Below are 25,564 nucleotides of genomic sequence, written 5' to 3' on the forward strand. Positions count from 1 at the left end.
TCCGATCGTGATGTGTGAGGAATCGATGGAAAGGGGAGGGGGGTAACGAATACGTAGACTCAGAAAATACAAACATGGCGGCCTATTGCCAAATAGACACTAAGCTTGTAACCTCTAAGCGGCTCAACTTTCATCAACTTGCAAGGTATCAATGGAAAGGGGAGGTGGTAGTGAATATGGACAAAAAACAAACGCAAAGATAATGCCAAAACAGCACTATATCGTTTCTCTGTTATTATTAGTCAGATTACTACATGTAATGTAGTACACGTTAAATGAAAGAGGAGGGTATATCCAATACGTTAACACAAAAAAAGACGGAAAGATATTGCCAAAACGACACTATATTGTACCTCCGTTGCTATTGGTCCGATTTTGACGTATGAAACTTCAAATAAAAGAGGGATGGGATATCGAATATGACAACAATAAATTCAAACTTAGCAACATTGCCAAAACGGCACTATATCGTATCTTCGTTGTTATTGGTTTAATTACTACGTATAAAGTGGTAAATAAAATAGGATGGGACAATAAATATGTTATCACAAAAAACAAACGCAAAGACAGCATCGCCAAAATGGTATTACATCGTTTCTCCGTTGTTATTGGTCCGATCGTGACGTTCGAGGTGACATATGAAAGGGGAGAGGAAATATGTTAACATAAAAATAAAGATGGCCGCATTGCCAAAAAATCTTGTAACGTATAAACGGCTTAACGTCCAAGAATGTGCAAGGTATGGATAAAAAGGTGAGGTGGTAACGAGTATGTAAAGACAAAAAACAAACGCAAGGACAATGCCAAAACGGCACTATATCGTATTTTCGTTGATATTGATCCGATTGCAACGTATGAGGTGTCAAACGAAGGATGAGAGGATAGTGAATACATCAAGATAAAAACAGATACAAAGACGTTGCTGAAACGACAACCAGGCTATATTAATATACTTAAAACGTGGTTTTAACGCTTAAACATGAGCTAACAGATATCTAACGATCTAACATATAGCAGACGTATACCTGACGCTATCTAATGCATATCAGACATATAGCAGACGCGTTCTAACTCAAATCAGACATATAGCAGACGCGTTCTAACTCAAATCAGACGTATAGCAGACGCATATCAGATGTATTATAGCAGACGTATATCAGACGTATATCAGACGTACATCAGACGTATATCAGACGTACATCAGACGTATAGCAGACGTATAGTAGACGTATATCAGACGTATTTCAGACGTACATAAGACGTTTTGGCGATGTCTTTGCGTTTTTTGTTTGTGATAACATATTCAGTAGCCCATCCTCTTTCATTTACCGCTTTATACGTAGTAATTGAATCAATAACAACAAAGATACAATATAGTGCCGTTTTGAAAATGTTGCCATGTTTGATTTTATTGTTGTCATATTCGATATCCTATCCTCTTTTATTTGATGTCCTATACGTCAAAATCAAACCAACAGCAACGGAGATACAATATAGTGCCATTTTGGCAATGTCTTTCCGTCTGTTTTTTGTGTTAACATATTGGATATCCCCTCCTCTTTCATTTAACGTGTTACATGTAGTAATCTGAGTAATAACAACAAAGAAACGATATGGTGCCGTTTCGGCATTATCTTTGCGTTTGTTTTTTTGTCCTAACATATTCATTTCACGCATTTTGTCCTAACATAGTTGAGCCGTTTAGACGTTACAAGCTTAGTGTCCTTTTGGCAATAATCCGCTATTTTTTTCTGTGTCTACGTATTTGTCACCCCTCCGCTTTTCATCGATACCTCACACGTCACGATCGGACAAGCCGTCGCGCCTCCACAACGAAATGATCCAAAAATGACCAGAATGAACCTTAGCTATTTCTTATGGGATTTAACATGGGGAATGGGCCCGTTCTCTTGTTGCCCTTTTACTAACAACTTTACCCTAACTACGTTCTCATAGGACGAAAAATTTTTTTCCCGGAGCCATTTTTATATTTCAGCCTTTCAGCTGTTTGAAGTGGAAATTTGTTCACTCCAGCAACTATCTTATAATGCATAGTCCATAACGATGACGCAGTTATCTGCAGCATGGTGCAGAACATATTAAAACAACTGTTCGAAACGATCTGCATTGATGTCCTTATGGTAATCACCGGTTTTTTCATAAACAACCACCGTCTTGTAGAAAGCCGCTGCCACTTCCACTATAAGCCGCTATCCTTTACCTGTCGGTCGTCAGAATCCTTGAGATTGACCTTCGCCAAAAGCTTGCCGACTATTTGTTACAGTAGTGTCATTCCCCACATTTTTAATAGTATGTCCAGCATTGATCCAAGTTTCGTCTAAATAATAAATTTTTGTATTTTGTTCACGGAACTCTGACATTTTAGGCAAATAGTTACAACGTCTTGTAATGATTTCAAGTTTCTCCATCAACGTTGAATTCTTGTTCTGTTTAATAAAAGTAAATTCCAATTTATGTAACTGCTTACGCAAAGTTTTACGACTCATTTGGAGAATTATCTCATTAGTTTTATTACAGAAAAGATTTTGTCCAGAGTGAGAATTTCTGTATTAAAAGAAAAAGAATAAACTGTACGTCTAATTTCTAAATTAGTATGTTTATTAAATTCAATTGGTTTTCGACCTCTTAGATGTATCTGTGGGACCTGAACTTCACCCGAGCGTTAATTTTGAGGGACAATCCTGTAAACAGTGAATGACGATACTTCTGTCATACATTCAGAACGACTTATTGCCTCCGCCCGGGATAATGTTTTCCTTAAATACTCTTATACAGTAGACACTATTTTTTAACTATAATTTGTAACTGTTTGCATGAACTTTTCACATTTATATCCTTCCTGCTAGTACTGGCTTCTTCCATTTTTATTTAATTAAACAATATTTAACAAAAGCAATACAGGGTGTCCCATAATTAATTAGACACTAGCTAATGGGTGATATCTGACATCAAAATAAAGCGTTTGAGCTCAAATTGCTTAGGCAAAATGTTGCTATTTTTCGTTTTACAGGATGATTCATTAATATTTTTTTATTATTTTTTTAGGGATATATTAAAAAATATTCAACCGATTTAAGTGAAATTTGGTATCTTGCTATTATTTAGTATGCTTAATATAAAAACGATATTAGTTTTACCATTGACACTAGGTGGCGTCACATACTTTAACAGTGGTTTATTAATGTGGTCATCATTTTTGTGTCCGCCCTGTATAAACATTCTGGGAAAAAAACATTAAATAACACTCAATTCTTCACAAAAAAGGTATGCTTGTTTTAAATCAAAAAAGTACACCGTTTTCAAAATAAACGTATTTTGTTAATGATGCATGCCTCTATGTAATTTTTTGCTAAACAAGTATGCTTTGAACTTAATGGCAACGTCAAGACGTAACAACGAATTTGTACGTGTATCAACGGATTGCAAATCTGGACGTGTGGACCACCAGAATCAGAGTTTAGATGCGGAATTTCATGTGTGGAGGTATAATGTAAGGCACCAAAACCTGCAATTAACGTATCAAAATCGAAAGAGTATGGCACTAGCTGATCGATAATTCCTAGAACCAGTTTATTAAAAAATATAGGTAACAAGGGAATATCGACACTAGGTGCTGTGCTAGGAGCTCCTTGACGCAGGACTCAACCGAAACACGCAAATGCACATTAAACACAGGTAAAGTCAACACGCATATGCATACAAACACACACATACATTCCAACCCCAAATCATACATTTACAATTTACACAAATCAACACAAATTCATACACTCTTTATTCTACACATTTCAGACACGCACTAATTAAACTCACACACACACACACACACCACACAAACATGCCACGAACACGATCAAGGGCACGAAACAAAAAGAATCACCAAAGCCACTAAACACATACACAAAAAAAGAAACACAACCCACAACATCACACACATCACAAGTGTCAATTGCTATAGGTGAACACGCATCACGGACAGAACAGGAATGGGGGCAGGCTTTGACAGAGCTCTGTCTCCAAAATCCTGAGGTGGCCAGCATACACATTACACTAATCATTCAAAACGTACATGCACAAAAAGCAAAATCACCACGTACCCCCACACGAATCAAAAACATAATACACAAAATATGCTCACCACACACTCAAGATACATAACACACACCAACACACACTACACCTATACATATTACTTCAAAACACACAAAAATACTACATCACAATAATCAAACAAATATTTTCCAGTCCAAGAAAATTTTACCGCATCCTCAAAAACCACAACCTCCTCGAAGACATCCCCTTTAATCTAGAACTTAAACTATCCGAAAATCAAGCCATCCTATACACAATAAGTAATATTCCCAACGTAAGAGAATGCAAAGAGGATCTGCAAGCCATCACAGGTCACAGTTACGTAACCATAACAGACTACACAGATAAAAACAATACAACGCCAAAAATACTCACCTCACCAAAGAAAACACAAAGAAACACGCACACAAAACAACACACTCCTATCCCGTCCACATCGAAAACATCCGCTCCTCACCATAATCCTCCACCCCAAACTCCCCTACCTACACTCTTACCAATATATGTACACTTAACCAACACTATCATCCATACACTTACCCATATACTCACTACACTACAACAAACAACACCTATACAACCACTAAAAAACAACACACAATTTACAACACAAAGCACACAACAACCACCACAAACTATCAAAAATTACAGAATCGAGGACATCCCCCCAGACATCTCTCAGCAAAGAACATTATATCGACTTATTAAAGATAACAATCTAATCCCATATATTTAGACTCAATAAAAGTCTTCTCAACCCAAACGGCAGCCTCCGTACGAACTTCTGGACCTCAAAGATCTTACGGCAAAACTTTGAGAAATCACTGGAGATAGCAAAATATCCATAAATTCAGGTTTTAAATCTAAAAGCCCAACTAATCTGCAACCCGTTCCAAATCATTACCAAAGCTTTCATTTAGTCATTGCCTAGGTCGACAAAAAAAAAACTGTCTCAAAAACACATCGACAATAATTTATCCGAAAACAAATTCCCATTCATACAAAATAGTTTGTATAATTTTCCGCTCTACAAATCAACCCACTTCTTTTGTTAGAATTTTCACAAACTCTGAAACTAAATTGGCTAATGCACTGTCGACAGTATTAAGATCGAAGAAGGACGAGATTCCAAGATCAATCAATTCCGTTCCGGTTCGACTAAAATACTAAAATACATGAAATTCCTAATACACTTCACATCCATGATCTTCTTCAATGTCTTCCCTAAAAAGAGGAGTGACCTATTTCGCTACTTAAAAGAAATGTCCAATGCACTATATGGGTATGCCATATCAACCTCCTGCTATAACAATTACATAAATCAAACCTTCACTTAACTTCTCACATAAACACAAAAACACGACACACACATTCTTCAGTTATACATACACTTATTATTTACCCACATATCCACTTTACCTTTACGCAAGCTCACAAACCAATAAACATACAAACACCAAAAAAGAAACAAACTAACAACACACAACCAATAACTACACAAACCCACACACACCAAACACTAAACAGTGAGCACCCCGTACACTCCTTAAGAGTCGTATTCAAAATCACAAGGACAGGGGGAGATTGGTTTTCTGTGGTTTCCCAATCTCATTGCACCACGATACCTGATCCTAGGTGAAGACAGCTATCCTCCACGCGTTTAAACCGAACAAAACAAAAAGATCAACAATCTAAAAAGGACCGTTTTCCAATGGAACTTGTACTTAGTAGAGGGCTTGGCCAACCGGCACCCAAAGGTAGGAAGTCCTTCTGACAATACTACTTTGTAGCCACCACGTAGCCTCGGTAGAATGACAACACACACAAACTGATGTTTCTTAAACACAAAAATCACCCTTGAAGAGGTGTCAAAGCCTAAACAAGGTTAAAACATTAAACATCCAGCTTTTGCTTACAGCCGGTTCTAATATTAGTAGCGCAAGCGATGAACCACATCCTATACCCAATGAAGAATTATCAAACAAACAAGTCTTTTGGACCCGGCGCCTTAATTTGTGATACAATAAAGTAATTAATTGTATCTCTATCTTAAAATTATATTTTTAGTTCTTCTAACCATAAAAGTTAAGTATCTTAAGATTCTTTTCTAAAGATAAAAAACATAATTTACAATTCGCGTTTTATTAAAGGTTTCTAGATACGGTATGTCGACTCGTGCTTCTCTGTAGGCAGCCCCACTCAAGGGTTAAAAAAAAATAGATTATGCTATAAGATACTGTCCACAATTGTAAAATATACATAGCCCATAGCTCAATCTGGTAGTCAACAATCTGAATTGGTTCAATACAACAATAAGATTTAACATCTTTTTAAGATCTGCTCGCAACTAGAAACCATATTATATAACTACAAAAAACCATACCTGAACAAGGGGTCGGTGGGCACGACGATTTTTTGTACACATCTAATTCATCCCTTTCTTCCTGTAGTTCAGTAAGATCTTGATACATATTCCGAATTATAACACGAAGGCTTTTCATTTGATTCTCCAGTTTTCGATTTTGATCCATATATTCGTTTAGACGGTTTTCTATAAGATTTGGACTTGGGCAAGTTTTTGGAGGTCTGTTACACATGGAGTAGTTTTAATATCAAAAATATGCCGTTTGATTAGTTCCGTTTAGGAGCTTTATTTTTACAGTATTATACTATTAAAATGTGTAAATGTTATAATTTAATAATTGTATTGTTACCAAATGTGCTCAAGTAATAGATTCTATTTAGTGCAATATAAAAACTGACGGAATTTTGTTATATGCTGGAAAATGATGAAGTGTGTGTGGTATTTTGAACAGAAATTTTAAAAACTATGACAAACTTTCAAACATGACATTGACAGGGAAAAATATTTAGATTAAAACTTCAAAATTAACAGTTAGATATGTAGAATGAACAAACTGTTTCCGAGTGCTGAAACAAAAATCCTGAAATAAGCATACAAAGTACCCTGTTTGTGACACTGAACCGGTCAGGCAAACGACAGTTGTTTTGAGTAGTATAGACCTCTGTAACAAGAACTTACATGTTTCCTAGAGTCGATTTGTTGAACATAATTTGTTATTAACAAGAAAAATTTTCACTGTTTTCATCTATCAGCAAAAATTGAAGCATTTGAAACAAAAGCTATAGCGGGATAAGATAGTCAAAAATGCACCATGCTCGATTCAGTTTTGGGTCTGGCCATTCGAAAGGACATAATTAAAAACTCACTCAGTTAAATTTTCAAGTTCCTAAGTACCTCTGGAGGTTCGCTATGGGCGAAAAGGTATTTAAAAAAAATAATTTTTTTTAGACGCTGTATCACTGCAGAAAATTTGAAAAAATTCGTGAAAGTGTATTTTAATAATACAAAACTGCCTGATTTTTTTCAGATTTTTAGCTTGAAAATTGAGCCCAGGAAAAAGATTTGAAATTTTCAGTTATATTTTAGGTTATGTCGGAAATTTTAGGCCAACTTTAAAACAATGTTTTTTTATGGGTTTTTTCCCGTTCTTTCGAATGGCATAAGTATTTTTATCATTTTCAACGTGGAAAATGCCTAAAAATCGAAAAAACTGCTTTTTTGGCATTTTTCTGAAGTTTTTAACTCATAACCTCAACAACATACACATAAATTAATGATAATTCATATAGGTTCTGGAAGATCCAAATGGAACAAGGTCACTTATGAAAAAAGGTGATGTTTGTATTGTATATAGGGGATTTAGAGACGCCGTATCCTATTTAGAAGATCTTGGCTTCAAGGTTCTGATGCCTGCATTAAAAGGAAAAAGACCAAGTTTATCCACAGCTAAAGCTAATGAATCTCGTTATGTTACGAAACTAAGATGGGCAGTAGAAGCTGCCCACGGCATTCTTGGAAAAAAATATAAGCTGCTCCATCAACAATTGGATAATAAATTGTTACCAAAAGCTGGAGCATATTGCAGAATTGCATGTTTTGTTAATAACCGTTATGGAAAAAGATTATATAGCGATGAAAAAGGAGACCTTACGAAAGTAAACGACCCAGAGAAAGACCACAGATGAAATGGGTTGATGACATTAAAAGAATATCCGGAACAAATTGGAAATATGTTGCTCAGGATAGAGACCGATGGAATTAGTTGGGAGAGGCCTATATCCAAACATAGATGACAGAAGGCTAAGAAGAAGAAGAAGAAGAGCGATGAAGAAGAAGATGAAGAATTAAAAAAATTAATAATACAGAGAATGTTGAATTAGAGTAAAGTGGATAACACATTGGCTAAAGAAGCTGAAACAGCAAGGTGGTCTAGACGAAGTACGACGACAACCAAGCGAGACAACCACATTGCGAGAAATTCTTGATTTTCCAGAGATGACCGAGAGAGATCTCAAAATATTCTTTTCGGGTCCGTACCAGTTAGGTCAAGCTGTATGGTACCTAGCTACGTTATTGTTATTGTTAAGTTATTGAACGATAGAAACGAAATTAATTAAGAATGCATCCGAATGAAACCAAATATTATCAAGGTTTTGATAAAATCCAGATATATCAAAAAAAATTTATAAATGTTACATTGAGTATAAGCCAAAATCTATTGGCTACAATGCAATTTTACTCGTGTGATTGTGCTAATGGATTGAGAACTGTTGGATCCTGCTCACATGTTGCTGCTATTATATATTATTTAAGCAATGCTAGGTACAAATCGGACATTATTAGACCAGCTAAATTTCTTTCAGAAATATTTGGCGAAACGGAGATTGATCCGGTAATCGGCGAGGATAGTGAGGAAGATTAATAAAATGTAATTATTCTGTCATTCAATGTATCTAGATTAAATAGAATATTGTAAATATAGATTGTTAATTAGTAAATATATGAATTTTATTTACCTCTAAAAAAAATATTTTGTTTTCCTGCGTACGATCAGCTGTAATAATTATTTAAAAGATATCAAAAATATGGTCTTTTGAGGTTATGTAGTAAAAACATGGAGAAAATGGGGTTTTTTGGTTTTTGAGAATGTTGTGAGATACAACTAATGCTTTGAATAGCTGATTATGATTGAAGAGGGAAAGATGCATGTGAAAGTGTAAATTATCATTCATTTAGACACTGAATTTAGAGGTTATATAGCAAAAGGTTAAAAACAACGCCGAAAAAACGGGGTTTTTCGGTTTTAGAGCATGCTGTAGGAAAAAAATAATAGTTTTAATAGCTTATTTCGATTATAAAGATAAGAATACATATAAAAATATGAATTATCAATAATTTATGTGTATGTTTTTGAGGTTATGAGTCAAAAACTTCAGAAAAATGCCAAAAAAGGCAGTTTTTTCGATTTTTAGGCATTTTCCACGTTGAAAATGATAATAATACCTATATCATTCATAAAGACCGGGAAAAAAACCCATAAAAAACATTGTTTTAAAGTTGGCCAAAAATTTCCAACATAACCTAAAATATTACTGAAAATTTCAAATATTTTTCCTGGGCTCAATTTTCAAGCTAAAAATCTGAAAAAATCAGGCAGTTTTGCATTATTAAAATACGCTTTTATGAATTTTTTTAAATTTTTTGCAGTAATCCAGCGTCTAAAAAAAATTATTTTTTTTAAATACGTTTTTTCCCATAGCGAACCCCCAGAGGCTTTTAGGAAGTTGAAAATTTAACTGAGTAAGTTTTTAATTATGTCCTTTCGAATGGCTAGACCCAAAACTAAATCAAGCATGGTGCAATTTTGACCATCTTATCCCGCTATAGACTTTAAAGGAAATAGTCTTATAAGTGATAAGAAATGGCGTTTTTTAAATGTTGTTATCTTTATTTTGATGCTTAGAAAATAGTAAAATAAGTCAGCAATTTCGGTGTTTTATAAATATTAATAAGGTTTTTGAATATGAACAGAAAACCTTAGTATTACACAGAATGTTGGTTATTGTGATGCTTAAAACATAATTATAATTTGAAAGCGATAAGTCAAATCGTTTAAAACTTATTTCATTTGATTTGCCCAAATTAAAATTTCTTGCAACAATATAATTCAGAAAATTATAAAGTTACACTAATTTTACGGATAGCTTATGAGAGAAAAAGTTTTATTCTACAACTATTATTAAAAAAATTAAAAAGAAGATTTTAAATATTGCAAAATTATTTTGCAAAACACGTCGATTTTTTGCTTATAAACAATTAGAATAAGTTTTTACCTATTACCTACAAGAAAATTATTTTTTCATATTTGGAAAGTTTACTACGAATTTCAAAAAAGAAAAAAATGTCTTAGAATAATGAACCAAAGACCGTGCCAATAGTTGACACAAGTTACAATATAAAAATATAAAATTTTAAACATTTTTTAAACTATGTAGGTACCTGTCTTCCACACCAATGAATAATGTGTTTATTTTAAGTATTTCCCTATCTAATTATCTACGAATAATATATATCGTCAAGACCAACAGTTTGCAAATTCAGTTTGATGTGGCGTCTTATTTTATTGCGATTAGATACAACGGCATATCCGTTTAATTCAAAGCATTGTTTTCCTTTTTCCTGCATCCCCGTTTAAGTAATCCCAGCATAATGCAAAATACAAAACGAATCATTCGGTAATAGCAATTTCAGCATCATTAATGGATACTAGAAAATAGCTCTGTATGGTGCTGTAAACTTTAATGGCATTTCTCTAATGCTCAAATAATAAACAAAGCCTTATTTGTTTATGATAATAGGGTTTGCTTTATATGCGTTCATAAAGCAACCATTTTAATGGATGAAATTTATTTGAATCTATTGAATTGGAGTTTACATCGTCCTTTATCACATGAAAATGGCTAAATTGTTCTGAATGTGTTGATTATTTATTTTACTGTTTATGTTAAAACGATTAAAGCAATATGATATTGTATATCTAATAGAAAGGTAAAACGTTCCTAATTGATGTGCAAATTTCTGATTATCGCTTCAGCTCAGGTCAGAAATCCAAGGCTGAGAATAAAGCTTTTCAAAGAATTATGTATATATTGTGAAATGAAATATGAATATCGAAGTGAAACACTTATGTTTTAATACGTAGATTTATATAGCAATGAATGGAATATACCAATCACAACAGAAGTTTTTTACTTCGATGTTTAAGTTTTTTAATTATGCGGTATACAGCCAACTCCTGGGAATTATCCCTTTTTAACATATATGATACCTTTGAAATGTATATATATATATATATATATATATATATATATATATATATATATATATAGAATTCCTACATCGGTCAAACATCTCAATTATTGAAATCACGTATTACACTACACAAAAGTGATTCTCGACTTCATCCTGACCGTTGTGCATTAGCCAAACATGTCCATTCCACTGGTCATCTCATGGACTATACGAACACTACAATTCTCCACCGTGAGAACAATAAATCTAAAAGAGAGTTCATCGAAATGTCTTATATTTTCCTTAACGATTTCTCCATTAATGTTAAGAGTGACATTAAGAATCTAAGCGATATATACCACTTCTTACTTAAATCAGATACTAAGAACAATACAACATCACAGATAACTAACTTGACTGATATATCCATTAACAACTAACCTACCTTTATAATTAATTTTCATTAACTAAAAAAGATAACATTCCCTTGCTTTTCTTAGATACATCTCAATAAGATATAATAATACATGAACAATAGAATATAATTAAATAAAGACAATCAAAATAATATTTCCCTATACTGAGATTTAATTTCATTCGTTTCTTTACCAATGAACCTTAACGACATAAAGATTCATAAGAACTACTGAATTTGTCAGCGCTTGCGTTCTGGCTAAAACAGAACCTCACTTTTAAACTTTCTAAAAATCAAAAATTTAGTTATTGCCTACAATTCAAAGAATTACCTCCTTTTAAATGTAGTTACATTGGGTTTTTCGATTAACTTTAGGTAAACCTTTGCGTGTTAAGTTCAAAGCTACCATACATTTCAAACCTTAAAAAAATTTTTTTTTTGCACATAGTAACAAAAAAACACCACTATGTTACTAGCAAAGTTTTTTAATATTCTAACTCTACAATTCTAAGTTACGGTAAGATCAATAATGTTTTAATAGATAATATATGGTAGCTAATTATAATTTATTCTCTTTCAGCCCTGAAGAAGCCAAATTAATTCTCTTTGGCGAAAACGTTCGGCGAAACAATTGATACTCATTAGAGTCTTTCTTGCAGATTTCCCCAATATTTAAGAGTTTACTATATATATATATATATATATATATATATATATATATATATATATATATATATATATATATATATATATATATATATATATATATATACAAACAACACAGTTTATTATTTTCCGGTCGGAGTTTTTAAACCTGTGGTAAGTCCATTTACGAAAGCCTGTAACTATTTTTTATTGTTGTATCTTGCCATACTTGCCCATTGGTTATTCCAGTATAAACCCATGATTCGTCCATATAAATGATATTGGCTCCTTCGTTCCTCAGTTTCTTTATTTCCCGGAGATAGTGACGCCTCCAAGCGACTATTTCTTGTTTTTCTATTAATATTGAATTTCTACCTTGTTTGTCATATATAAAACCCATGTCGTGCAATAGTCTTCTCAACGTACTCTTGGAAAAATTCGGAAGATGCTCCATTTGCTTAATTTTTTCTAGTACTACGTCAAGGGTTGGAGGAATATTGTCCATAAAAAAACCGTGCACTACTTGTCTTATTCTAGACCGAGTTGCTTCATCATATCTATTCTCACGACTATTCAAATAACCGGTTCTTTTTTTTTTCTTATAGGAGTTACGAGTGGACCATTTTTACTTTCACTTCTATATCGGAATATCGTTCGCTCAGAGACTCCAGTCATAGCAGAAACTTCCCGCACTATTGTTGATACACTTTTATCATTATTACTGTTTGATAAATAGTTAAAAACATTTAACACTATTTTTTTGCATTCACTATTTAACAAATTACCGTTTTTGAATTTTATTACACTCGCGGCCATTTTGACACTGACACGAAACAAACGTCTGATATCAACTGAAAATTCTTTTAATGACTCTCAAGTATTTACCTGAATTTATAATTGCTGGCATTAGACAATAATTTTGAATTTATAAATAGGTATATTTTTTTAATTCTAAATTATTTTTTAATGTCTGTAACTGTAAATGCAGGTAGAGAAAGTGTGTCTTTAAAAGGACATTACGATCAAAAACGGATTATCCAAATAATTATTTCATTTCCACGAATTGTAAACAATTTTGAACAGAAGATATAATTCCGAAAAGACCAGATTTCCGAAATATAATTTTTAAAATACCAACAGAAAAATTATATAATTAAAAAAATGTAGTATTTTTCCGTTTCACATTCATAAATATTTCCGAAATTATAATTCTTTTATAGGAGCCGGCCCATAACGTACGATTGTAGGTACGATTAAAAACTGACAACAATGTAGTTATTTCTGGCATATAGAAAGTACAGGCCTATCTCTGGAACGCTGCCATCTGAATGTGAATTTATCTATAGTCGTTGCGATTACTTGTAAAAGCATTGACACTCAACATTAATAACACATATAAAATATAAAATAATGGACAAAATACATACTAAAACTAATTCTAAAAATACATTCTAAGACGCCATGAGCCAATATTGCCTGAGTTGACAAGTGGCTTTCATGATTGTCGCAAATTAGAAGCATTCTTTTCTTTTTACAGGAACCTGAACATTTTATAAAGTGCTGCATCACATGAACGAAATTGGAAATGGTCATCCAACCTGACTGATAAGCCTAATCCAAGGTTCCGTTTGGTGCTTCATTTATCATATGGCTCTTGAAGTGCACTCTCGGAAATACTAGAGCAGGAGGTATTGTATTTCCAGCTGCATTTATAAACAAAACTGTAGTAATCAGAGTTCCTCTCTCACCACTTACAGCAGCTGCTACTTGTTTTTGGCCATTTGTGAAATCACACGAGGAGGTTCTTGGTTAGTTTTAGTTTTTGTTTCATCCATATTCCAAATACTGGAGAAGTCACAGAGTTTTGGGTATCTTTTGATTAATTTTTCATAATTATTAAAAAAAGCATTCACATTATGTTTGTTAAAGGAAATTGCACGTTTGCAATATGTTTGCAATTGCGTTTCATAACACCGTATAGCCAGTCCTTTCCTGCCATTCTTGGAGTTTTCCAGTTTTTAGGACAGTCAATATTGTTCATTTTGGCCATTTCATGTGCTAGTTTTCGAGTCTAGATTGTTAAGACCATAAAATATTTTTGAACACTTAATTAAATATGCCTTAAGGTCGTCTTTCTGTTTGTCCATAAAAACCTTTCTCGTATCGTTTCTTAATTTCATATCATGTTCGCCATCTGGGTTATTCCTCAATTTCTTAACGTACATACCAACAGTTTGATATTTTAATTCAAATCTTTTAGCAGAATTTCTTATCGATTCACCATCTAGGATAGTTGCTACTCATTCTTTCATAGATTCGGCATCGAAATTTCCTTTTGTTTTTTCTCTCTTTCTATTAATTAAAGAAAACTCAAACAACAGGGAGATCTTTGTAATTTTTGGATTACTGCAGTTTATGACATGCAATATTTCTTTCATAGCGTAGTTGAATTTAAACTACAATAATTTATAAATCAATCTTTAATAACATACTCTCTTACTGTCTAATTTCAATAGATATGACGATTTTTAATTAAAATATTTAATGCATTAAATTCGCGTAGAGATTTTCACTAAACATTTAATTTTAAAACTATCTTCTTTTTCTTCTAATGGCGCTACAACCCTTTGTGAGTCTTGGCCTGCTTAACAATGTTCTTCCATTCTGCCCTGTCGAATACTTTCCTTCGCCACTGCCTGATGTTCATGGTTTTAAGATCCCTCTCTACGTCGTCTATCCATCTTTTACGGGGCCTTCCTCTTGTTCTGTTTTCTTGGGGCTTCCATCTCTGGACTACTTTTACAGCTCGATTATCTGGCATTCTTTCTAGATGATCAAGCCAGTTTAGTCTTTGTGACTTTACAAATCTGACAATATCTGCGCTCTGCATTAGTTCATCCAGCTCGTGGTTCATTTTAATTCTCCACGAACTATCGCTGCATTGGGTTGGTCCAAATATCTTCCTTAGTATTTTGCGCTCAAATATTCTCAGTTGATTCTCATCAGTGGTTGAGAGGGTCCATGTTTCACATCCATATGTGACCACTGGTCTAATTACTGTTTTGTAGATTCTCAGCTTAGACTCACGATTCAGTAACTTACTTTTCATTAAGTCTTTGTATGCATAAAAGCACTTATTACCACTAAGAATCCGTGCTTGTATTTCTTGACTGATGTTGTTGTTGTCATTTATTATTGAGCCTAGGTAGGGAAAAGTGGAGGCATATTTGTAGGTATGGTTGTGTACCTTCAGATTCTCATGTTCATTCGATTTTGTGCACTCCATATATTTTGTTTTGCTTTCATTTATATATAGACCAAATGTAGCAGCTTCTCGTTTCAGTTCTATAACTTTTTCGCTTAATACCCTTTTGTTGCGGCTTATTATGGCAACATCATCCGCATATGCGCATATTTGCATAGATCTTGTATTAATACAGCCGTTTATATCCAGTTTTCTAACAACAGCTTCTAAAGTTAGATTAAAAAGTGTTGCTGATAAGGCATCCCCTTGTCTAACTCCATTTTCAATATCAAAGGCCTGTAAAACTATTATTATAAAAGTCCAAAAAAAGTATAAAAGTCTAGGGAATTCAATATCCCACTATGGATTTGTTTTATAGATTATCGTAACGCGTTCCACAGAGTCAAATGGATACACTTATGACTGATACTAAAAGAATTAGGTGTACAACAACACCTAATTTTGCTTATAACTGAACTGTACGAACACACTACTGGACCATTTAAACTACCATTATAAGAAGATTGAAAATCAAAACGAAATATAAGTATCTGGGAAAAATTTCTCAAACGATAATAATATTAAAAGGGACTTTAAAGAGCATCTGACAAAGTATGCTAAACCTTAAGGCGACTAAATCACACAAAATAGTTATTTGAGAAAAATTATAACACATTTCAGAAAGAATTGTAAATATGACACTAATGTAGATTAAGAAGAAACGCTGAAGAAAAAAACAGTAGCGGTTAGCCTAAATAAAGAAAGGCAAAAAGAAAATGTAATTTGATGTTTTGGAAAAATCTGACCCGAAAACTGTATGAAAAACATTTTATGTTATAGACATCGAGCGCGGCGATGCCTCTGCCGTCTGGCGGCCTATATCGGAAACTTTTACTACCATTTTACTATTTGTGTACGATTTTGTGTATGGTTAAGTGGCACACCACAAAAAGTGTTTTTATTTTCTCTTTTGTTCAACAATTAAAATGTGTTGCTATACTTCTAGATGTTCCAATACAATAAAGAATAATAAACATATGCAAAGCACAGGGTACAAAATTTTATTATTTTCTATGCGCTAGTTACTATAAACACATAAGCTATACTACAATTAAAAGCTATGACCACTATGAAAAAAATACGGTAGACTATGACTACATTTGTGCATTAGCACTATAGTAAGAACAAGATAAAAATCTAAATTTCTACATAATTACATTAACGAGAAGTTAATAAAACTTTTGTTCGTTATCAGTAAGAGAAAGCGCATTTCAGAATATATTATGAAAAATGTTGTTGATATTACAGGCAAACATTTTCCAATTGGCGAAATTTTTTTTAATGACTCCAGTCTCACTATTGTATAAATACACCCCTGTAGTAATTTCTTCGCTCCTGTTGCTCTGTCTCCTTGGGGTATGAGGCCATTCTCATACATGTGGTTGTTTTGCTGAAAATTTATGATGCTAATTGTATTAAGCCACGTTATTTATACGATGGCGTTGTGGTGTGCACATATACAAAGTCTGCGAGTATAATTTTCGGGAAGGTATAATTAAAAATAGAACAAGATTTACTTAGCATCTAAATTAACGTAAATTTCCCGCCTTCTGGGGATGCGACAGCGGTAAGGCACAACTGTAGTTTGTTGTAACTAGATATTGGTTATACACTGTCGTACAAAGAACAAGGACGCTTTATGAGAGTACGGTTCTGAGAGTGATAAAGTATATTACACATAACAAAACATAGTGATTCCAAAATGGAATCACCATGTTTTTCAAACCAATATTTATTTCTTTTGAAAAACTTATTGTTGCGAAGAATAAAGGTTTTTATTAAAAATAAACAAAACAATAAAACAATCAGATAACACAGTCCAGTACTGTATAGATTATTTATTTAGTTGTGAATTGAACGAAAATAAATATACTAACTTTCGCTTTCAGAAACGAAAATGTGCCTTATGTAAGGTAACGTATATGCAAAGGGGAAAGATTGTTGGTACTGTGGAGCAAGGAATATCTCAGAGGGACAAGTACAAGTAACTAAAAGAGACCCAACACTTTCTTACCCGTAACTCCACAAGCAGCTTTTAGAAGGTACAGTTGTAAGTTTGTCAGTTGAAACATTAAGAAGGAGACTTCGTGCTGAAAGACTATAGAGCAGTGGACAGCTATGGGTTCCCGAATTTACCAGGCAGCACAAGATTGTTCGCCTTAATTGGTGTCTTCAATACCAAAACTGGAACAATGGAAATTGGCAAAATGTGCTATTTTCAGACGAAACCAGGATTTGTGTAAAATCATATAACCGATGAATTCGAGTACTTAGAGGGCAAGGCGGACAAGTAAGAACGGAAACAGCCATATCTGTTCACAGACATAAAGAAGGAACTATTACGTTCTAAGAAAGCAACATGGTCGACGAAAAAACTCCTTTAATTTAGATTTAGCCAGCTTTAATAGCTCGCAAGAATGTTAATTTGGTTCTAGAACCTGCAGTTAGACTCTGAAAAAGTGCAATGGAAAAAAAAATAATTTTCATGCATAATATTGCCCCTCCACATATCAGCAGAGTCACTACAGATTTTCTTGAAGCAGACGATATCACTACTCTGTAGAGGCCTGCTTTCTCACCTGACCTCAACTCCATAGAGCATTTGTGGAATATGCTGCAAAAACAATTAGACCTCGCAGGCCGGCACAATTTTCAAAACACTGTAGAGCTAGTACAAGCTGATAAAGAAAGGAAACAACTAACCACAATAGAATTTTGACAATCTGTTTAGGAGCATGCCTACGCCAATTGGAGCTTGCATAAGGCCTAGGGTTAGTAACACCAACTACTAAAAAAAAACATAAATAAATAAAAACAATTTAAACATCATTCTTTGTGAATTGAAATTTTGTATGCTATTGACTTTAAAACAAATAATTTTACCAAAACATAATGAAGGTATTAGATTTTTGTTTCGATACAGGGCATCGACAAGCCGCTTATATGTATTTCGACCTCTTTAGGTCTCCTCAGAGCGGTATAGCCACTGCTCTGAACCAAAACAAAAATCTTTCCCGTCCTAGACAATGGTTATCAAAATAACTATATACGGACGTAACTACGCCATCTAAAAACAAAAAGAGAAATCAAACGATTTCTACCTGCCGAAACCGAATTCAAATTTTTACCACTGTGCCTTCTAAAACTTGCAAAGCAAACAGATTGATAAATTACTCGGCAAAGAAATCTAAAATTGCGTTCCACATGCCGTTCATCATGGTCAAAATTCGTAGTGAATTCAGTTTCTGGTACTCCAAACGGAGTAAAGTTATAAAACCTAATGAAGGTATTAGATTTTTGTTTTGAAACAGGGCAGCGACAAGCCGCTTATACGTATTTCGACCTCTTTAGGCCTCCTCAGAGCGGTATAGCCACTATTCTGATCCAAAACAAAAATCTTTCCCGTCCTAGACAATAGTAATCAAAATAGCTATATACGGACGTAACTACGCCATCTAAAAACAAAAAGAGAAACCAAACGATTTCTACCTGGCGAAACCGAATTCAAATTTTTACCACTGTGCCTTCTAAAACTTGGTCATTGATCTTATCTTGTCACAAGCGATTAAATCTTCTAAAAACTCAGGCCAATAAAGAATGGGGTGCAGATCGCCAAATCAAGTGTAGCATACGGCGTAGAAATCAAGTCTTACCCAAAAAACCCTACTATTCACAATTGTTTTACAGAAAAGTTCCCAAATCTCTTCATAAATAAGCCAAGAACTGCCAAACCTTTCTATGCAAAGATTAGAAGCTATTTAAATCAATTAAACTACATGTTTCCAGAATTCTTTTTCTCTCAATCGTCCTCAATTCCTCCATGGCAAATAAAGAACCCTCAGTGCCTAACCCGCCTTATTTCTTTCGACAAACATTCAACAAACCAACAGTTAATCAAATCCGCCTTCATCGATATATTTCACAACTACAAGGATGATACACATATATACACAGACGCATCTAAATCAAATGAAGGTACTGGTGCTGCAATCATAACCCCAACATCGACAAATAAATATAAACTCCCTTCAGAGTACTCCATTTACTCTGCTGAACTATATGCTCTATACCAGGCCACCCTTGCTGTCAACTCATCCAATAATACCAATTATATTATACTCACAGACTCTCTAAGTTCCGTACAGTCAATACAATTTGTCTACCCAACTAATCATTTGGTCATCAAGATAAAAGAAGAAATCCAAACCGCTCAATTGAATGGAAAAAATATTATATTATTCTGGATACCATCCCATATTTGAATTCCAGGAAATGAAGAGGCAGACAATGCTGCAAAAGAAGCTGCAAGTAGTGATAGTGCGGAGTGTACTAAAACATTTACGAGTGCGGACGTGAAAGCGGCGGTTAAATTTAAAGTGAGATATATGTGGGAAGAAATGTGGAAAGTGTCATCGGCCAAGCTTCGCGATGTTAAAAAATCGATAAAACCGTGGCCCACATTACAAACAAGTCGGAGAGACCAGGTAATATTAACGCGACTCCAACTGGGTCATACGTGATTAACTAATAGGTACGTGTTCTCCAGCAAACAAGAACCAAGATGGGACAACTGTGATGAAAAATTGTCCAGCATTAACGCCATAGCATGATGTACAATATACCAAACAAACTTAGCGATATTTTAGGTCTACAATGCAATATTTCAAACATAAGTTTCTTAACCTCAATTAACGTTTTTAATGCTATCTAAACTAACATTATAAATGTAATACAAATTTTTGCCAATAGCCAACTTGGCTGATACGATTTTGTTAATAAAAAAAAACCTACGAAACTAAATTATTTGTTCAAGCTTCCGCACATGCTAATCGTATAATACCAATGCGAACAATATTGACCGATATTTCATTGAAAATAGAAATAGATAGAGGCTATAGAAATAGATTGTAGCTTTAGTCTAAATCCGACTTGATTATCATTATAGATAAGGTTGTAGCAGAATGTACACACTGCGCAGGGTAGCTTTAAATGTATTTAAATTAAAAACAAATACTTTGAAATCGAGAAGTGTCAAATTTTTAATTAAAATATTCAGACATACACTGCGCGTCACGAAAAAGAGGCCACTGTAGTCGGCGTTGTCGATGTGCTGCTGTTAACAAAAGTCCTGTTGCTGGACAGCGAGCCCTTAGACCAAATTTCCTCAATCTTCTTCTCATGGCAGAAGTTCAACCGAGAGCATTTTGAAAATGATTTTGGATTGATCTAGCCGTAAAGAACCGATTTTGCAAAAAAGTGCGTTGTAAAGAACGGTCTTCTCTGGCCGTCGTGATTCTTCTCGGCTCTGATCCTGCTTGTCGTTTGTGAGATCCAGTCTCTACGAATCGTTGGTAAATTTTTTTGACCATTTAATGACTGACTCCAAGCTGTCTGGCCACTTCTCTTTGACTCATTCCATTTTTAATCAAAGTAACAATTTAAACAGATCTAACAAATCTCTTCGAACAACTGGTCACTAGTGAAAGGTTTTTGAAAAACAGAATAGCCATATTCCAAGAAAAATAAGGTACAAACAACACGTGCATTATCCGAAGTCGTAAAACTGATATCAATTCTGCAAACTTGTTTCCCTTAATTGATCTGTCGGTACCGTTTGTGGTGCCTAAAAGACGCTAAAATTGTTTTTGCATTGTGGGAATTTAGATACAATAGAATAAATTGTATAAATTTAAAGTTATTAAAAATTCTTACAAAATTCTAGGTGGCCTCTTTTTCGTGACGCGCAGTGTATTTTGACTTTTAATATTCGCATAAAGTCATATTGTATCTTTTTATGTATAACGTATTGTATCAATTTAAGTGTATACAATGTTGTCACCGGTGAAAGCCCGACCCGTGCTGTAAATTTGCCATTTCTTTAAAAATGCTAAGTACTTTTTCAAAATACCATTTCGTAACCAGTAGATAAAAACAAATCGTCTCTTCGCATGAAAAGTATACAATCTCCAAATTTTTACGAAATTGAGTTAAGTATATAGAAACGCTCAGTATCATCAATATTTTCTCTGGAACAGTGATAATCAATCGTAATTCAAGAAATATCCGCTAGGGAGCGCATTGGTTAGTTTTAAATTGGAAGGATCGTGCATCTCTTTCTCCCTAAAACGGTACAATCTTTAGTTATGTTCACGAATCGAGGAAGTGCGCACGCTGTTTCGCTTAAAGAGTATACAAAACCAAAATATCAACTTGAAGGTAAGCTTTGTTTTTCATTAAAATTGTATAATTTCGAATTTATTTACCTTTGCTCATAATATTTTCAAACATTCTTCTCTTTAAAATCATGTAATTTTGAAATTGTATAGTTTTGTATAGTTTGAAAAAATTTACTGGTATATGATGCAATCATTATCAGTGTAATACTATATTTCCGTAATTGTATACTGTTTTAGATAAAGTTGAACAAAAAAGTGATTTAAATTCGTAATTGTATTGTTTTAATCACAAACTTTACATCGGACTGTGTTTAATTATGATATTATATTCTTTTCGACGTATCATTTAACGTTAGTTTTCTGTTATGTTTTCCGTTAATGCCGATATTCGTTAATAAATATTTTTATTTTTTAGATTCATCGTCAACCTATAGTGATTCTGACTCAACTAATTCTTCAACAGATTATGACTCAGATAATAGGTAGTGTAGCAGATCCAGATTTTAATCCAACGACAGAAAAAGCTTCAAACCATTGGGATTCGCAGCCTATTGCAAAAGAGCAATCACTACCGTTGCAGTCTTAAACAACGCAAACAAATTCACCACCCAAAAAGACACATAAACGCAAAGCTAACCCAAATACATGGAAAACAAATGTCTTAAAACGGTTGCAACATTCAGATAAAAATTATGCTACAAAAACTAAAGTCGTGAATTCTAAATCTGTTAAGCCTACTTGTGGAGATAAATGTAGACAAAAATGCACAACTAAATTTACGGAAGAGCAACGGACACAAATTTTTGATGCATACTATGCTTTACCTGATGCATTGCATAAGCGTACCTTCATTGGTTATAGCATCCAGGAAATAAAGCCAAAATATGTATACAAATCTAGCAACAGACCAAGAAAAAACAATTTGAAATTTTAAAGATTGCAATAACCAAAAAGTTCGCGTATGTCAAAAATTTTTCCTAAATACTCTTGATGTATCTCTCTCAATAATACGAACAGTGCAAAATAAGGTATTTGATATGAATAATCCGATGTCTTTACTCGAAGATAGGAGAGGTAAACATGAATATCATCACTCTGTTGACGAGTCATTAAAAAATATTGCTAGAAAGTTTATTCAATCGATTCCTCGTGTCGAGAGCCATTATATTCGAGCTAATTCTAACAGAGAATACATCTCACGAGGTAGAAATCTTAGTGATATTTATAGGGATTATGTTAAAATGTGTACTGACAAAAAAGAAAAGTATATTAACTATGTTATGTTTCATAAAATCTTTAACACGGAATTTAATATTAGTTTTTTCATTCCAAAGAAAGACGCGTGTAAAGATTTTACTGCCTACAGTAATGCTGTTGGAAATGAAAAAGAAGGAATGAGAAAGGTATACGAAGACCACATAAATAATAAAGAATTATCATGGTTAGAAAAAGACAAAAACGAAGCTCAATGTAGATCGTCGCTAATTATTGCTGTTTATGATCTTAAAGCATCATTGCCATGCCCAAAAGGCGAAATTTCAACTTCTTATTACGTCTTGAAATTAAATGCTTACACTTTTACCATCTTCGATTTAAAAACAAAAGATGTTGAGTATTTTTCTGGCATGAGGGGCAAGGCAACAGAGGAGCTAACGAGATAGCCACATGCGATTTAAGCATATCCATGAGTTATATGCAAGTGCAAATGAAGATATAGACATCATTTTTTATAGTGATAACTGCACAGGTCAGCAAAAAAACAAGTTTTTAATAAATATGTACATTCAGGCTGTGGCAGTAATTCCTACCCTTAATTTAATTACTCACAAATTTCTCGTTAAAGGGCATACGCAAAATAAAAATGATTCTACTCATTCCGTAATTGAGAGAAACATCAAAAAAGCCCTTAAATCTGGACCAATACGTTTCTTTAATAAGAACAGCCAAGAAATCCGGTAATCCTTACAAAGTCAATGAATTTACATACGATCAATTTAAAGATTTTAAGACTCTTGCTAATGATCTAGGGCGTAACTTTTCTAAAAACACGGAAAATGAAACTGTTAAAATGAATGATATAAAAATTTTACAAGTTACAAAAGCTAATCGTTGCAGTTTTTTTTATAAGACTTCAGACAGTCAAGAACATTTGAAAATGGTAAATGGTGCATCTGGTAATTCAAAAGCTCTAAGAGAAAACTATTTATTTAAATCAATATACCACGTACCTATTAAAATTTCACAGAAGAGGAAAATTGGTTTATTGGGTTTACTGCAAAAGAAAACCATTCCTGGTTATTTTCTTGGATTCTATGAAAAACTTTCCCGTTCCTTTTAATTTGTTTTTATTTTAATTAATTGTTTGTATTTAATAGTAAATGTTATTTTGTTAAATAAAGAGTTTTGCCTTCGGTACACTCATTTCTAAGACTAAGTTTCATTGTAAAGTTAAATTTTTTTTGTACGTTGTAAATTCTTACGTTTGTGCCATATTACTCTTTGTTATAATATTTTTGAGAATAACAATTTGCTTATAATCCTAATTTTTCATTCTACAAACCCTATTTTATCATAATAGTACTTTTTAAACATCTATATAATAATGAAAATTAATAATTTTTTTCTCTGAAAAAGTAGCAAAATTCAAAACATCTTATTTTAAAAAAAAAATTTTTATTGTTACTATTTATATGGTTCAAATATTTTCATGTTTTTTCGACATAGAAAAGATACAACTAATACAAACTAAAACAAAAACCTGCTAATGTTTTTTGTGGAAAATTTTATTTAGCGATAAATCTTAAAAATGCTCTCCTGAAAAGTTTGTAAATTTTGAGATTGTACAGTTTTCATCCGAACGGACGAAATATTCTTAAACAATTTAAATAGATTGTTAGTGGATACTGGTTAAAATATACATAAATTTTAATAACATACATTTTTACAGCCAGCCCATGATATTTATATAAAAAAAATCACTTAGGGACTTATATAAAAGAAAAAAGCCATAAAACACGTAATAAAATAATCCGCTGGCCGTTTATCGGCTCATGTTTTTGGAGCTTAGGTTAGTAAAGTTTTAATGAAATACCCCCTCCCTAGCCTGTTACGGGCCATTATCACCGTGCCGTCAGCTGGCCAGCTAATTTCAATAAATCTGCTACAATCTACACGAGTTTTCTGTTCTCTCCCGTTTTCCTACTCTCCTGTCCAATGGCGTATTGAAGGGGCAAAACAAAATATTATATTTATCAATACAAGTAAAACACCTGATCATTACACCACAAAGTAAATTTTATCATTTTTCTTAAATATCTCGTTAAGCACAAACCAACAATTATAATGACTTGCTTAATTGACCAATTTTAGATGCAAAGTAGTTATAAATTTTTTTAATTAAAAGAGCATTTAACTTTTTATAAGTAATTTAAAACAAAACACGTTAAAAAAGCTCGATTAGTGCAGATAAAACTGCAATACGAAAAATTACGACAAATTCAAATATATCATTAAAATTTACGAGAGATATGATCAAACCGACAGATTTTACGCGTACACGTACTCATCACCAATTAGTATAAATTCACCCGTAAATAGTATTTAATATCACCGCAATAAAGCCAGGGATTTGAAAATGAGGCCTTGTAGAGGTCAGATGAGAATGAAATGGAGAAAAGCCCTGGGGAGATTTGTAAACTGATCACTGGCCTACTTTTACTCAGTGGCTGGTAAAGACCATAAAATGCCTGCCAACC

General features: G+C 33.3%; 1 long non-coding RNA gene across 1 annotated transcript in view; it reads left to right on the forward strand.

The window, feature by feature from the left end:
• Positions 1–13,974, forward strand: part of LOC140449799 (uncharacterized) — a 218,845-nt gene extending 204,871 nt beyond the window's left edge. The window contains exon 3 of the long non-coding RNA XR_011951887.1: positions 13,867–13,974. This is a non-coding gene — a long non-coding RNA (uncharacterized lncRNA). The remainder of the gene's footprint in view (positions 1–13,866) is intronic.
• Positions 13,975–25,564: the final 11,590 nt, after the last annotated feature.

Source organism: Diabrotica undecimpunctata, chromosome 9 (assembly GCF_040954645.1).
Source record: "Diabrotica undecimpunctata isolate CICGRU chromosome 9, icDiaUnde3, whole genome shotgun sequence".
NCBI classification, from domain to species: Eukaryota; Metazoa; Arthropoda; class Insecta; order Coleoptera; family Chrysomelidae; genus Diabrotica; species Diabrotica undecimpunctata.